General features: G+C 45.3%; 1 long non-coding RNA gene across 1 annotated transcript; it reads left to right on the top strand.

Moving 5' to 3' along the window:
- The first annotated feature begins 1,948 nt into the window (after positions 1-1,948).
- On the top strand, positions 1,949-6,420 carry LOC109300698. Its single transcript, XR_002098302.1, has 3 exons — positions 1,949-3,592; positions 5,419-5,518; positions 6,094-6,420. It is a non-coding gene; the product is annotated as an uncharacterized LOC109300698 (long non-coding RNA).
- Positions 6,421-14,275: the final 7,855 nt, after the last annotated feature.

Below are 14,275 nucleotides of genomic sequence, written 5' to 3'. Positions count from 1 at the left end.
CTGCTGTTTCTGAAAACACAAGCCTAATTGTTTTCAGAGCAGCATTTCAAAAAGAGACGTACTTCTCCCAGAGATGGCTGAAGCAGGCCTGAAGCCCACGCCCATGACTCTCCATTGCATTGTTCCAGTTTTATCAGAGGTTGCATGGGTATAAATCTACAGTAATGTCACAGTAAATTAAATTCCATCATCAAAACACTGTGTAACACTTTGGAACTTTTCCCATGCATTTCCCAAACTCAGAGAAGAGAATAGAGTATCCTCAACAGCCACCCCTCCCAGAGAGACTTATTGTGTTTATTCCATCACTCGGTTTAATAAGCGGTCGGCTTAGTGACGTGTTAGCACATACCTGCCACTCTGCCTTCATGACTTCTATGTTCAGCACACAGGGGAGTGCCTCTCACCCCATCCCTGTGCATTCACCAATCTCTGAGCCAGGCAACTCGGCCCTGATTTGCACCATTTTCTCCGCAGCATTTCCTTGCTCTTTATCTTGGGACATTGCTGCGCTGAATAGCACCACACTCTAGGACTTGAGGTTCTCTTTGGAAATGAAGCTGAAGCAGGAGGGAATAAGTCACACAGTCATCACAGCCTCATCCTGAAGATGTTGTCAAGATAATAGGAACTAACTGGGGGTCTACAGTGCAGGTGTAGTGAAGGCAGATGCCAATGGTGGCTGGGCTGGAGTGAACCTGATGCTTTCACAAAGAGAAGAAGTTATAGTGCTCAATGTGCCGGGGATTCTGGCCTGGGCCTGTAGCCCATCACTAGCACTACCCTAATTTACCTCAAGAGTTATTTCAACCCAGAATCTAGAGAATTCAAAGATAGCCTAGAGCTTTGCCTCTTTCCCCTGGATCAGGCTGACTGTCCTGTAGCAAAGCACAGAATCTGACCTACAGAACAGTTACCAAGGCCTAAAACAGCTACGGAAATAACAAGAAGTTAGGCTGAAGCTGACAAAGGAAAACTAGCCCTGGTTTAAAATGAGTTTTAAAGTGTATTGGCTTCATTCTTAAAGACGCATCCCACCCAATGAGTGCTGAGACATACAGGCAACCAGCAATGTGGAGGAAGCCAACCTTATCCCTGCTTGCTCCATGCTGCCTGGGCTGGGTGGGATTTAGTTTCTATTGCTCTCAGTCCAATCCTTTTCAGCAAGACTAATTTCATTTCAAATAAATTGGAGGTAAATTATATCAAGCAGAGTCCCCAAGATCTGGGTAATATAGATAGTATCTGTCATTGTCTTTCCCACCTCTAGTGATTTCACCACAGAAAGCAAGCAGAGAAATCCCCATCTTCATTGCAGGATTTTCTTGCTTGAGTCCTGCTCTTTAAAGTCAGCCGTAATCACTTTTTAATCATATTTGATGCTTTCTAGCCTTTGGCATTTCCTAATCCCAAAGATGCTGCCAATAACATGGCCTTGCCTTTCATCCTCCAAGGCAGGCTGCAGGTCAGCCTGCCCTTGATGCAGCTTGAATCCTCTGGCCCTGAAGATAGGAGGGAGAGGTTCATTATTGCTGTTGGGTTTGTGATTGGCACTCAACAAGCCAAAGCAGCCAAAAGAGAAGTCTCGGAGGAAAACGCAGCTCGATTTCTTTCACTCAATTGATTCCCCTCCAGGGCCTGTTTCCAGTGCATACTGTTTCTGAGGAGGACAACCTTTGTTTATTAAGCAAGTTGCCCAGACCAAAAAAGCACCGAGACACTGCATCCCTTTTTAATAATGTCCAGCTTTGTGCCTGCTACTGTAATACAGCACTACGCTGAGTGATCGAACACAAAGCATAATTTTACTTTACTTACAAGAGAAAGAAGCCCTAAACTTCTTTTTGAACTAGGAACTGAGGGTCTATTTAAAAATCCTCCACTATTAAAGAACATTGCACAAAGCTGGACATTATTAAAAAGAGATGCAGTGTCTCGATGCCAGAAACCCCCAGGGAAAACAGGATCTTCCTTTGATCACCTACAGCTACTGCTTATTTCTCACTTCATGTTGCACTGACAAAGTCCAGCCCATAAGATATGGATGCATAGAGTGGGCGAAGTCACCTTGCAGAAGGAAGGCCAATGAGGACCTTATGGTTTCTATAAAGACACTCAACTAGCAAGCAGAAGACAAACATTCAGGGCTATGATTAGGGGCACCCCTAGAAAAGGAACACTGATATTCACACAGCTGGGATGTATTAGGAAAGAGCCAAAATCACAGCATCTCTGGCATGTGTTCACTCCAGGGGCTGGCCTGAGGCAGCACTTTCACTTTGCCAGGGTCAGTCTGGCATGCTTCAAGCAGGAGAGCAATTATTACTTAGGAAGAACCCATTCCTTCCACATCCCTTGTTGGTTCTCCTCTCCATCACACTGCCACCTTCTTCTGCCTAGCTAAAAACAGACAACATCATGAACTACTGCTTCTCCCAGCCATCAAGGGAGATGTCTGAAGGCTCAGATGTAAGGTAGATGGGCAACTCCCACTGACTTTAAGTAAGAATTGGGCACTTTTCCATCCTTTGAACACTTCCCCTCATGCTTTGGCTGCCCCAAGGGACCTCACCACTCCTAGGACCAGATAATCACCCCTGAGCTACAGAGACCTTCTTTGTACTTTATTATAAGCAAGTGCTAATATTCAACACAACTTTAGGTTTTGCAACATTCCTAATTGCTCCTTCCACTACCTCCTAAAGCAGAAACAGCCAAGACAATCTGCTTCAACAGGTCTGGATGACTACACAAGTAGATTGGGCAACCTTAAGTCTTTGGCACCTGCAAAAGGTATTCCATTTATTTGGTGTCTCTCATCCAGAGGGTTCCTAAAATCCTCAGCAAACCTTCTGAGCAGATTAGAAACTGAATTATGCCCTGTGATAAAGTGGTCTTGCCTGGGTGTAACTGAGGGCACAATTGGATTCTCTCTCTTAAGGAATTGCTTCACTCCCAAAAGAAATACAACTATTTCTAAGGGCAAAATGTAGCAAATACTGCAATGTGGTAGGACCGGTAGTAAAGATTGCTGTGTTCAGTTGAAATCCCATCTAAGAAAGAGCTAGGCGAGAAATATGTATTTATCCAAGCTAAAATGTCCTGAGGGCACTAGGATCAATATAACCTAACTCATGTGCAATGGACTGTGTGATTATTATAGACCAAGTTGGCTGAGCCAACATTTTACACTTCATCCAAAAAATATCTGTACATTCCTGAAATGGGCATCAGCCAAGGAAGACCTCCATTTATAGGAACTTGTAGAGATGTGAGAAAAGACTTACCTGCTACTGTACTGTACTGTACCGAACAACACCAACATCAACATTAACCAACATCAACTGCATTATCCTTCTTCTTGATCTATGACCACACTTAAATCCTCCTCTTAGTTAGCTCAGATTTATGGTGGCAATTCATTTATACTAATGAACAGGAAACAAGTGTCTTCCATTAAGGCCCTGATTGACTATTCACTCTTGGTATTTTCCAGACAGCAAATTAGAAGAACAATAACTGAATGTGAGAGGCAGCTATGTAAAAACACCCCTAAAAGCCAGGATTTATGCAGAAGAAAAAGGACTTTTTGGTGAGACTAAGAAATCAGTGGTGGGGGAACTGTCACCTTCGGAGAGAGATATTTGTCTTGCCTCATTAGGCTACAGATACATCAAGATGAGCCAGAAGAAAGCATGGCAATGTCTCAGCCAATTTTCCCCTTACCTGTGACAGGCATCAGGGAGAGAAGTGGAGATAAGCTTAGTGCAGCATCTACTGGGATCCTCCATAGACAGATCCACCAATTTCACATTGACTGGAGAACAAAATCAAAATTGCTCCTCTGAAGTTTTAAATATCTCTTTTGACATAATCCACCTGAGGTCTCTGACTCAGTGGGTGCATCTACATGAGTCGCTAAGTGCACAGTAGCCAAATAATACTGCACAGTAGCACGTCACAGCACTGACAGTGCTAATAGGCTACAGTGCTGTATTAGAAGGCTACTGCACAGTAGTGCCACTTAAAAGGCATTTGCCAGCGCTACTGCCATTCGCCACTAACTCTGGTTACTGTGTGTTTATTTAGTATTTGATTACACAAGTACTAAATAAATGTGCAGTAACCACTACGCAGTAGTGTCTCGTGTAGACGCGCCCAGTATCTCTCACCTTGTGTATGTAGCACAATGCCTTGGCAAACAACTGTGAACTCCTCAGGGGGCATCTACATGTGCAGTTAGCATGGCTGAATAAATGCTGGTGCAGTTCATGCCGGAGTTTATTGCTCCTGGGAGCAATGTTTACATATGCACCCGGAACCGGAATATATTGAGCCAGGTCAGCACAGGCCTGGCTGGCAGGGGGCTCAAAGGGCCACTCGGCCAGCCTGGGGACACTCTGCCCTGGCTCAACATGCTGCAGAGGGCCTGGCTAAGGCATGAGGGTGCTCTAGTGTGGGGCTAGCTGACAAGCAGCTCCTATATTGTAGCACCCTCATGCCCCAGACAGCCCCGGTTACCGTCTAGTGTCTACATGTGCATTTCAATGGAGTAAATAACCCCTGTAGGATAGTACATATGTTGGGCAGTGCTATCCTACAGTGGAGTTAATCAGTTTACTTCAGCTTAATAACACCACACATATTCATGGTGATGCTTTACTATGGAGCTAATTAGTCAACTGCAGTAAAGCGCACATGTAGATACCTCCAAAGAGTCTCTTTCTGTCTGTCCTGAAGGAGGTGGCTGGGAGGCCAGTTCCATCTTGGTAGGCATTCAGTCACTGCTCTCTCTTCTGATACTTCCAGTAAGTGGTCCATGTATAATGGGACAAAGTCTACAATATGGACACCTATCCCGTAGGTAAAGGTTACAGATTGCTGTAAAGAGCTAGCTGGGATGATAGATTACAAGAGACAGGCTAGAAATTGGATGAGAAGCCATTGGTAATTTCATATAGACTGCTAGGTGCCCATTCACTGAGAAGGGCTTACAGTCACTACAGCCCTAGCTGGGTTTGAACTCATGACCTGGAGGCAAAAGGCTTCACACATCCCATTCCCAATTCATAGTTAGAGAAACCAAACAAACAAGAGCAGGAGGAAATATATAAAAAGCTGGTGCCTAGGAGACTGCAACCTCTGTCCTTTTTCCGTTCTGTCCGTCAGACATTGGCCTACGGCTCCCCTGGGACTGGATGAAAGGAGCCTCCCTAGTGAAGAGTGATTGATTTGCCCGATTGAGCTTTGCATTCTCCTCATTTCCCTCCGCAGTCTCAGGTGCCTCAACTCCCAGCATCTTCCCCATTCCTTCTCCCAATCAGCCTTACTCCCAGCAGTCCTCCGAGATGCACTAAAACTTCCTGAGGGACACAAAGGAGCGGTCAGGGAAATAAAATGCCATTTATCTTTCTGCAGCATAAAGCAGACACCCAAGCAACTCTGCCAGCACCAGACACTGAAATACAAACAGCTTTATCAAGATACACTGAAATCGTAGAAATTCCTTGGCAGAAAGGTGAGATCAGCAAACTGCGCTGAGCTAATCTCCATGACCAGATGTTTTTCATATTGAAGTGATCTTTGTCTTCAAGTAGCAGATGGGGACCATGCTTAATATCACCAGCAAAATCCCAACCCCTAGAAATAGTAGTAGTGTTAGAGTGATGTTGTAGCTGCGACAGCCCAGAAATCACAGCTCTGTGACCCCCTCAAGAATTCATCAAATTGGTCCAATTTTGGAGGGGAAAAATGTTTGAAAGGGCTCTCTCAGAAACACATCCCGAATGAAAATGATCCTGTTTTCACTCAAATGATGGTCTCCTAGCATAGATGGTACCAGTGGGAAAGCAACTGTGCACCAAAATGTGCTTAACACATAATATAGCAGATAGCTCAGGTCCATGCTCAATGACCCAATAGATCATTTTGGCCTATCTAGTTTTCAACCAGGGATGTTTTCAATAGAACAGAATTGGAAAAACCCCATAATCTCCTCAGCAGTCCATGGGTTGTATTTAGGTAAATGAGAAGTGAATTTACCAGTCTTTCTAATAACACAATAGCTGGCATTTTTCTTTTCAAATCCTCCAGATGCTGTACAGATATTTCCTGAGCAAAACATGGCTGGGGGAAGCAAGTGTTGTCCCAATTTTGAAGGGGCACAGTGAGGGCAAGTGGCTTGCCATTCGCTCCGGCAGGAAGCAGCAGGTGAGCTGAAGCTCTGGCCATGTACCGTCTGTGCCAACCCGGGACTGGTGCACGAGAACTTCTGCTGCTGCCAGAAGCCAAGCCTTAGACCCTAGGGAGCTGGACGGCAGCAATCAGCCCTTCTGCTGAGAACCTTTAAATAGCTAAAGAATAGCCGAAATATTTTAAAGCACTTAAAAAAATTAAATCATCTGCAATGCATCCTTCTGACACGTTCTCTAACCTCCATTTATTTTCACCTACAAATAGCTCTTTAAATTGTACCAAATTTTCAGGCTTTAACATCTTCCCCAGGAGCAAAATTAATGAAATCCTTTCCCTGGCTGATCCCTGGAGAATACAGGATGTTATTGCTGCTGGTGCTCTCTGCAGGCACCAGATAACAGAGCAGAGCTGTAAGGCTGGACTGATTATTGATGCCCTCTGGCGGCTAAGCATTGAAACAGTAGGGCTTGAGCAGATAGAGATTGACTACAAGTCTGTGTGCATTAAAGGTGATTGTGCAGGTAGTTTGCCTCCTGTTATTTTAGAGTGATCCCTTCTGGGCAACTTCATCCCCAAAACTGTATTTGAAAACCATGTACAGGTCACGTCTGAGGCTATTCCATGCATCAGGGAATGCACTGCTCAGAGAGAGGTACTGACAACCCCGGTTTGATCCAGACATGGTGTGAGCATCGCCACTCGGCTTTGTCAGCGCGTCTCCAACTTGACAGGGGCACCAGAGGTATTTGAGCCTTGACTCCCTGCTTTGACACAGGGCAACGTGCTTGTGTGGGGGCTACATGAGACCTATCAAACTCGTTTCACTTGTGATCTAGCTAAAGGATCAGACCTCAGGTCTCCAGAGGCTAACGTATTCTTTGGGGTATTCTGAAGAGAGATTTAGTTGCTGTCCTGTTAAATTAATTCATCACCTTAAAATCTCCAGTGTAGGATTGTAGCTCTGTGTTGGGAGCATGCAAATTACTGTAGGACTGTATCATCCTAAATGCTGCTCAGTACCTACAGCAGCGAGACACAGCGGTCTTGGAAATGGGCTTGTCCCAATGATGATGGATGAGATTTCACTTGCTGGTCAAAACAAACAGAAATGCCTTGCCTAGGGCCAGTGAATGAGAGAATATTACTAGGCTGATTTACAATGTGGCAGAGCACACAGGATGAAATTTGAGGTCACTCGAGGAGAGCTGCCGGCCTAGCATTTCCCTGACAAGGGCAACATGTTTTAAATGCCAGTTTTGAGAGCCCAGTGTCACTGACTGCTAGCCACTGCACCACTTATCTGGACTGGGGGCTACAGATGAAAACCATGCGGTAACCACCATATGACTGTAGTGGTGTACAGGGACACCTGGCTTCCAAGGCAGCTTCTCTCTCATCCTGCAGGACTGTCAGCAGAAGAGCTGTATGAAGGGCTTTCTGAGAGAGAGACAGAGACAGAGACAGAGACAGAGGGCAACACCTTTGGGACAGTCAGGACTCCACAGCCAGGGTTACTGGGCCTACTTCTGTTATCTTTCTGATGACAAGTATCATCTCTCCTTTGGGAAAGAAAGTGGAATGTGCCCCCTGTTCTCCACTCTGTCGTTCCATTAGCCAATAAATCAGTCAAAAGTAAGACATAGCAAAAACCCTGGTTTCCATTTTGCAGCCATAGAAGTTTCTTGCCTATGATTTTCACTCTTCAGGTAACAATAGACCAATGAAATCAATAAGATCAATGTTAGGAGATGAATACACTCGGCATCAGGCAAAGGAAATGAAAAGGGACATTTGCTTTTGCAGTAGCTAATGAAAGGTAATTGGCAGCTAGGGGCATTTGTACACGCCACGGCGGTTTACTTCAGTTTAATCCTCCCTAAATTGAAGCTGTCAGTCTTTAAAAACAATGCTTCAGTTCAGAGCGAAATAAACCCACCTGGTGTGTACACAAGTGTTGGGTTTGACCCTTACCTGCCTCTCTGGCAGCCGGGAGGGGAGGGCAAGCTGCCGGTGGGCTGAGCAGTCCCTGAGCTGTGGGGGAGGGTGCTGGTGCTTCCCTCCATGGCAGCAGCTACTTTTAAGGCCAATTTTGTGGTGCGTACAAATGGCCCAAAACAGCACCTCTCTCTGGCTGGAAGAATTTGCCCAGCCCCTTGGCAAGTCTGTACTACAGACTGCATTGCTGTGGGCCATTCCTTTTGACTAGGAGGGCTTGAGGATGTTTAAGGAAACCTGAAAAAAGCAGCAGACCCCAGGGGATTATTTCAAAGCAAAATGTAAATTGTAGAAAATCCCAGAGGGATTTTTCCTTTGTGTGTCTTTTATCAGGAATGGTAACAGAGATGGTGCATGAAGCTTTGAAGTGGTGCTGCCTTTTATTTTCTGTATACTGCACTTTTATCTTGCTAAGCATTCACCCTGTGTGCGCCAAGCTCAGCTGCCATTTTGTTCTCCCTGCTCAGTGCAGACACCACGCTTTCCTCTGGAAATGTAACTTGCACTCTTTTCATCTAAAATAAAGCGTGACTAAACATGCTTCATCCTTTGTCTGTAGGGAAATTTAAAAAAACTAGAACAAAATTCATGTGTAAAATAAAAAAGCTCCATGATCAGAAAGGCAGACAAGGTTCTTTGGGTAAATCTGATAACTTTTATTAGACCAGCTAAAATAGTTGGAAATAGTCTTCTTTGCAAGCTTTCAGATACTGATGCTTCCTCAGCCTGATGAAGGGTGTTTGTACCCAAAAGCTTGCAAAGAAGTATTTTTCCAACTATTTTAGTTGGTCTAATATAAAAGATTTTGGATTTACCCAAAGAACCTTGTCTGCCTATGCCCTTAGACGTGGGGTTTTCAACCTTTGATTCATTGTACCCCCCGGTAGCTGGATGTGGGGCAGTGTACCCCTGGCCGCCAAGTGCGGGGGGGAGAAGTGGCACGTGGCCATACGCTGAGTGGTATGGGGGGGTGGCATGCACCCAGATGCCAAGCAGGGGGGAGAGGGGTGTCATGTAGTTGGATGTGGAGCAGTGGCAGCCACTGTGTGTGAGCTTCCCCCAACCCCCATGTCTGGCCAGGCAGACAGCGCCTGCACGGTAGTACAGGATTGTGCATGGCAGTGCTCCGTCCCCTAGGGCCTTCTCAAGTACCCCCAGGGGTTTGCGTATCCCCGGTGACAACCCCTGCCTTAGACCAACATGGCTACAACCTATACCCCTGAACCATGATCAGAAAGAGCTTCAACAAAACACCAGGAAAAATCCCGCTCTGAGTTTCATTACGGGTGTTTTTGGAAGGATTCTAGGCAAATATCATTTGTGTAGAAGCACGGCAAGCTGAATACTTCTACAGCTCATAGGAAAGTAGGGCTGGAAGGCACCTCACAAGGTCATCTAGTCCATTCCCTGCTCAAGGCAAGGTCATCTCTGACTAAACCACCCCAGCCAAGTGTCTGTCTAACCTGATCTTGAAAACTGCCAAGAATTGCACATTTTCTCTAAGTAGCCTGTTCCAGTGCTTTGACCGCTTTCAGAGTCAAACAGTTTCTCCTAATCTCAAACCCAGTTTCCCCTAGTGAAGCTGGAAGCCATTGCTTCTAGCCTTGTCCCCTAAGGTCACAGAGAAAAGCCCCCAAAATAGCAGAGGATCCTGCTCCAAAGAGCTTATAAACTAAGTCCTTGATCTTTCACTAAGGTCCAGGCAAGCAACATCTCTGGACCTTCACACAGCTGTATGGAAAGCCTTGCAGGGTTGGACTTTGATAATAAGCTGTTCATTGGGAGCAACAGAATTATTGATTATTATTAACCTAGAGACTAGCCCTAATTTTCAGTAAAAGAATTAGCATTTTTTCAACCTCCTTCTCTCAATGATCCTTATAAGTCTCCTGCCCTCCATTGGATTTAAAAGGTACATCTGCAGCCTTTGTTGCCTCCAAATGTCTCTATTAAAATAGCTTCCTAACATTGGCAAGCCCTGGAGGAGACGATGTGCTAGCACAAAGGACTCCAGGAAGCCAAGGAAAAAATGGATCTTGGAACCTGAGGAGAGAAGCCTAGGCAAGAAGGCATCTAAGCCAGACGGGGAGAGCCGTCCCAGCAAAGAGGCTGGAAGTCTGACCTTTCCTGGGTATTTCTAATGTCCTTACAGGATGTAAACTAATTACTGTATTTAGCCAGAAAAACAGCACCTCACTACATTCTGACTCACTTCCCCTTTTATAACAATGAGCTCTGAAAAGCCCAAGTGTTTTTTGCCAGTTTTCCCTGACTTCTTCCCAGGCAAGTGCCATCTTCATGCTAACTTTCCATGTCTCATGTATGATTTATCAGCTGTTCCTGGCCATGAGAGCTGTTCTTTTTTACTGTGTCCACCAACAAGCTGGAGCCTTCTCATATCCGTGCCACTCAGAGATGAGGTCACTCCTGTTTTCCAAGGGATGGCTCTAGCCAGCTGCCAGGTGGGAGGAGCAGCTCCTTTCGCAATGGTCAAATGCCACCTCTGATCCTTCAGAAAGAAAGGAGAAGTGAAGTAATAGCTTCCTGAGGATGCATACCCTGAAGCAGGAAGGGGGCTCAGGTTATATTACAGTGCACACAGCGCAGTATAGTGGACAAACAGCTTGTTGGTTGGGAGTTTCAGGATTGCAAGGAGCTTGGTGCCTACCTCCCAAAGGCACCAGAAACGGAGCAGTCTGTGCAGAGGCCATAGAGAGAAACACTAACGCCAAATTCTTTTGAGAACCAGTACTGATAATGTCATTTGCATGCAAGTTAGGATACACGAGTAACCAAATCTCACACATCTGCCAACTGCCTGCAAAGGATCAGGAAGGAATATTTCCTCCCAATCTTACCTTCCATGCAGCATTGCACCATTGGGACCAGACCTAGTGCTGACCAGCTCCAGTGCCTATTTAAGGCCAATGATCATTTTGCACAAAATGGCTGAAAATTCCTCTATTAAAAAAAGGGGGGGGGAATCATTTCCACGTGCCTTCCGTAACATTCACCTGTGCATTTACAACCTACAGGCTTCTACTTTGGGTTATATTACAGGCAGCCCTTGGACTTACGACACAATTGGTTCCTGAAAACCACATCTCAAGTCGAAATGTCGTAACTCAGAACCAATTTTCTCAGAAGAAACAATGTTATAAATGGGGGATTCATTCCTGAACCAAGGCCCGATACCCTATTTTCACCAAAAATAACCCCAAATTTTGTACTTGATCAATTATAGATGAGTAATATAGCTACATTAGTGTATTTATATTGTAAATAGCAATCATATCAATTTGGAAGGATTTCTTTGAGGTAACTTTGCTGGACTTTTTGAAGGATTCTTGCTGGAGTCTTCTCCAGAGTCTTGCCTGCAGGCTATTCTGTAGTTTTGTCTGCTTTCTTAAAGAAAGTGTGCAAGGAAGTTTGGACAAATGTTGTCCAGGGAGATGGGCGACACAGCAAACTTGTTCGCTGGTGTGGCCTCACATCAGATCAAGTGCTGTAAAGTCAAAACTGATGTCAGAAAGTTGAAACAGGGTGCCAATTTGTAAATGTTGTAAGTGAGAAACACTGTAACTCGAAACGTTGTAAGTCGAGGACTGCCTGTATTACATTCTCATGCTGCTTCCCATGGTACTACATGGCAGCATCAATCTGAAGTGTTCCTCCCACACAGTCTCCTGCTCCTTGTAGTCCCTAGCAGAGCTGCTGACACTCCCAGTGCCCTGTCTCTTCTGTTTTCCAAATGAAACACAGTCACCTTAAACAGGGCAGTTGATATACCAACCAGACATTCAACAGAGCTGAAGGGACAAAGAGCTACCATTCCTGGCTCCTATAAATAACATTATTTGGGGAATCCACTAGAAGATGAAGAGGTAAGTTTTAAAAATGACCTAGTAACATTTATGCTTGGGCAGCCAGGCAGATTATAGATTTTCTCCGCAGGAAAAAACCCCAACAAGACAATGTAAAATTGCACTCTCTCTCGCTCCACTGATCTTCTTCCTATGTGTATTCAGAGTCATATCTGCTGACTTTGCAGACTAAAATTAGTTCCCACTGCAAAGCCAACAAACCTACAGGAGGGCAAGTTGGATTGTATCCTTGCTTGCTCATCCTCAATAATGTGGTTTACTATATTTTAACCGCAGGGCTAAATTCTACTCTCAAATCCACTGGACAACTGCCCTGAACCTGGTGGTACTCCAGAGGCCAGAACACTATGATGCGACTGTTTCTGTCCTGCAGGATCCATGAAGAAGAATGGAGACTCCATGAAACCCCACTGAGATGGGTTTAGCCCTGGAGTTGTGTCACTGGCAGAAACACTGAAATTTGGTTTTCTGCCATTGCTGAAAAAAGTGAAATTCTGGAGGCTTCCCTTAAGGAACATAGGCTAACTGGAGCCAAATCCAGCCCTGGCAGAAGCAAGCACAACTGCCATTGAAGTCAATGTCGAAATCCTCACCTGTGGCTCAGGCTCTCATATCAGGACTCAGTAGTGAAATGTTTTACTGAGGTTAATAGGAGACAGAAGCTCCTATTAAAGGCTTTTGGACAATGCAAATGGCAAACAGAATCAAGGCCCAAGAGACCTGTGCCCAGCCCATGCCATCCAGGAGGTAAGGGCCACCTACGGACTGAAATGCAAGAGGAAAAACCTGCTTTTGAGTGTCAGCATTCTTTCCTGGTCAATAAAATTACAGGTTTATTAACGATATTAAGGGAAGGCTTTTACTTTAGCAGGGCCCTTTCAAACAACACCTACTAGTGAAACCCTCCACATTACAGCATCCTGACATGGAGCAATGCGGAGCTGAAGGACTTATGAAGCTAATTGGTAGGGCATTTGCATGTCAGGGGGGAGTCAGCCTTCTTATTTTGTCCTTCTCCTGCAGAGGCAGCTTGCTGAGCATTAATGAAGTCAGGATGATATGCATCCATTAATGACAGGAAAAGATTTGCTCTACCATCAAAAGCACGAGGGCTGATTGAATGCTCACCTCCGGCTGATTGAATGCTCACCTCGCCACCTGTCTACTGGAGTCTGTAAGATCCAATTAGCCAGGTGGAAAGCGGATGTTAAAAAGAGAGGGCTCTGTTTACAGTACTGAGTCCTGAAGCTCTGCTGCCAAGTTCCAGGAATTCGAATGTGACAAAAGCTAACATCAGGGCTCGAGTCATATTTATACAACATCTTAACACAGTTATAAACCAACAGGGAAAATCCCGTGCACTCCTATGGTCTGATTCTCTTCTCATACACACTGGTTTTCCAATGCAGGAATGGTCAAGTCACAGGATTTTCAGATTAAATTCAGTGGGAGCTGGGTGTCAAACCCCTCCGTCAGCTCCTTTGGAAATCCAACCCCACATGTTTAAGAAATAATCCTGCACTTGTATTGCAAAGCGCTTGTGGAATGTCAAAACCTTTTTTGATTATTAATAGGTTTTAAGTCTTGTTTACTTGCAACATTAATGCTGCTGGACAACTTTATGCAATGTATTTATCTTGTCATTTCCCGTCCTGCAGATACCCGGCTGGTTCTTCATCTACCGACGTGGACACAGAACCTGTTTTATTACAGGGTAAAATTCACTGTCATTCCAGAGTAAGGCTTATCCAAAGACTACTGAAACCAATGGGATCCTTTCCATTGCTTCTATGGAATCGATCGGTAAATTAGGCCCTCGGGGCATGACGCACCCAGCTTTCTATGGAGAATCTATGCTTGGGCTAGGAGGAAAGAACCCATTCACACAACAGCAAACATGATGTCTGGGCACCTGGACTGGAAGAGTGGGGTGGCCAAGCCCCATTTTCTTTGTTGAAGGCTTTCAGTCATTTGCAGGTGACTTTGCTGGGCTGGTGGATCCCAGTTCATTCATAGAGAGGGTCCAGAGGTGGGCCACTCGCATGATCAGGGGGCAGCAGGGCAGGCCCTACGAGGAGAGGCTACAGGACCTGAACCTGTTCAGCCTCCACAAGAGAAGGCTGAGGGGGGATCTGGTGGCCATTTACAAACTAGTCGGGGGGATCAGCAGGCACTGGGGGAGTCCCTGTTCCCCCCAGCAC

Source organism: Gavialis gangeticus, unplaced genomic scaffold (assembly GCF_001723915.1).
Source record: "Gavialis gangeticus isolate Ggan-Ray unplaced genomic scaffold, GavGan_comp1, whole genome shotgun sequence".
Taxonomy (NCBI): domain Eukaryota; kingdom Metazoa; phylum Chordata; order Crocodylia; family Gavialidae; genus Gavialis; species Gavialis gangeticus.
The sequence above is the reverse complement of the archived record's forward strand: the minus strand, read 5'-3'. Positions and strand labels throughout refer to the sequence as shown.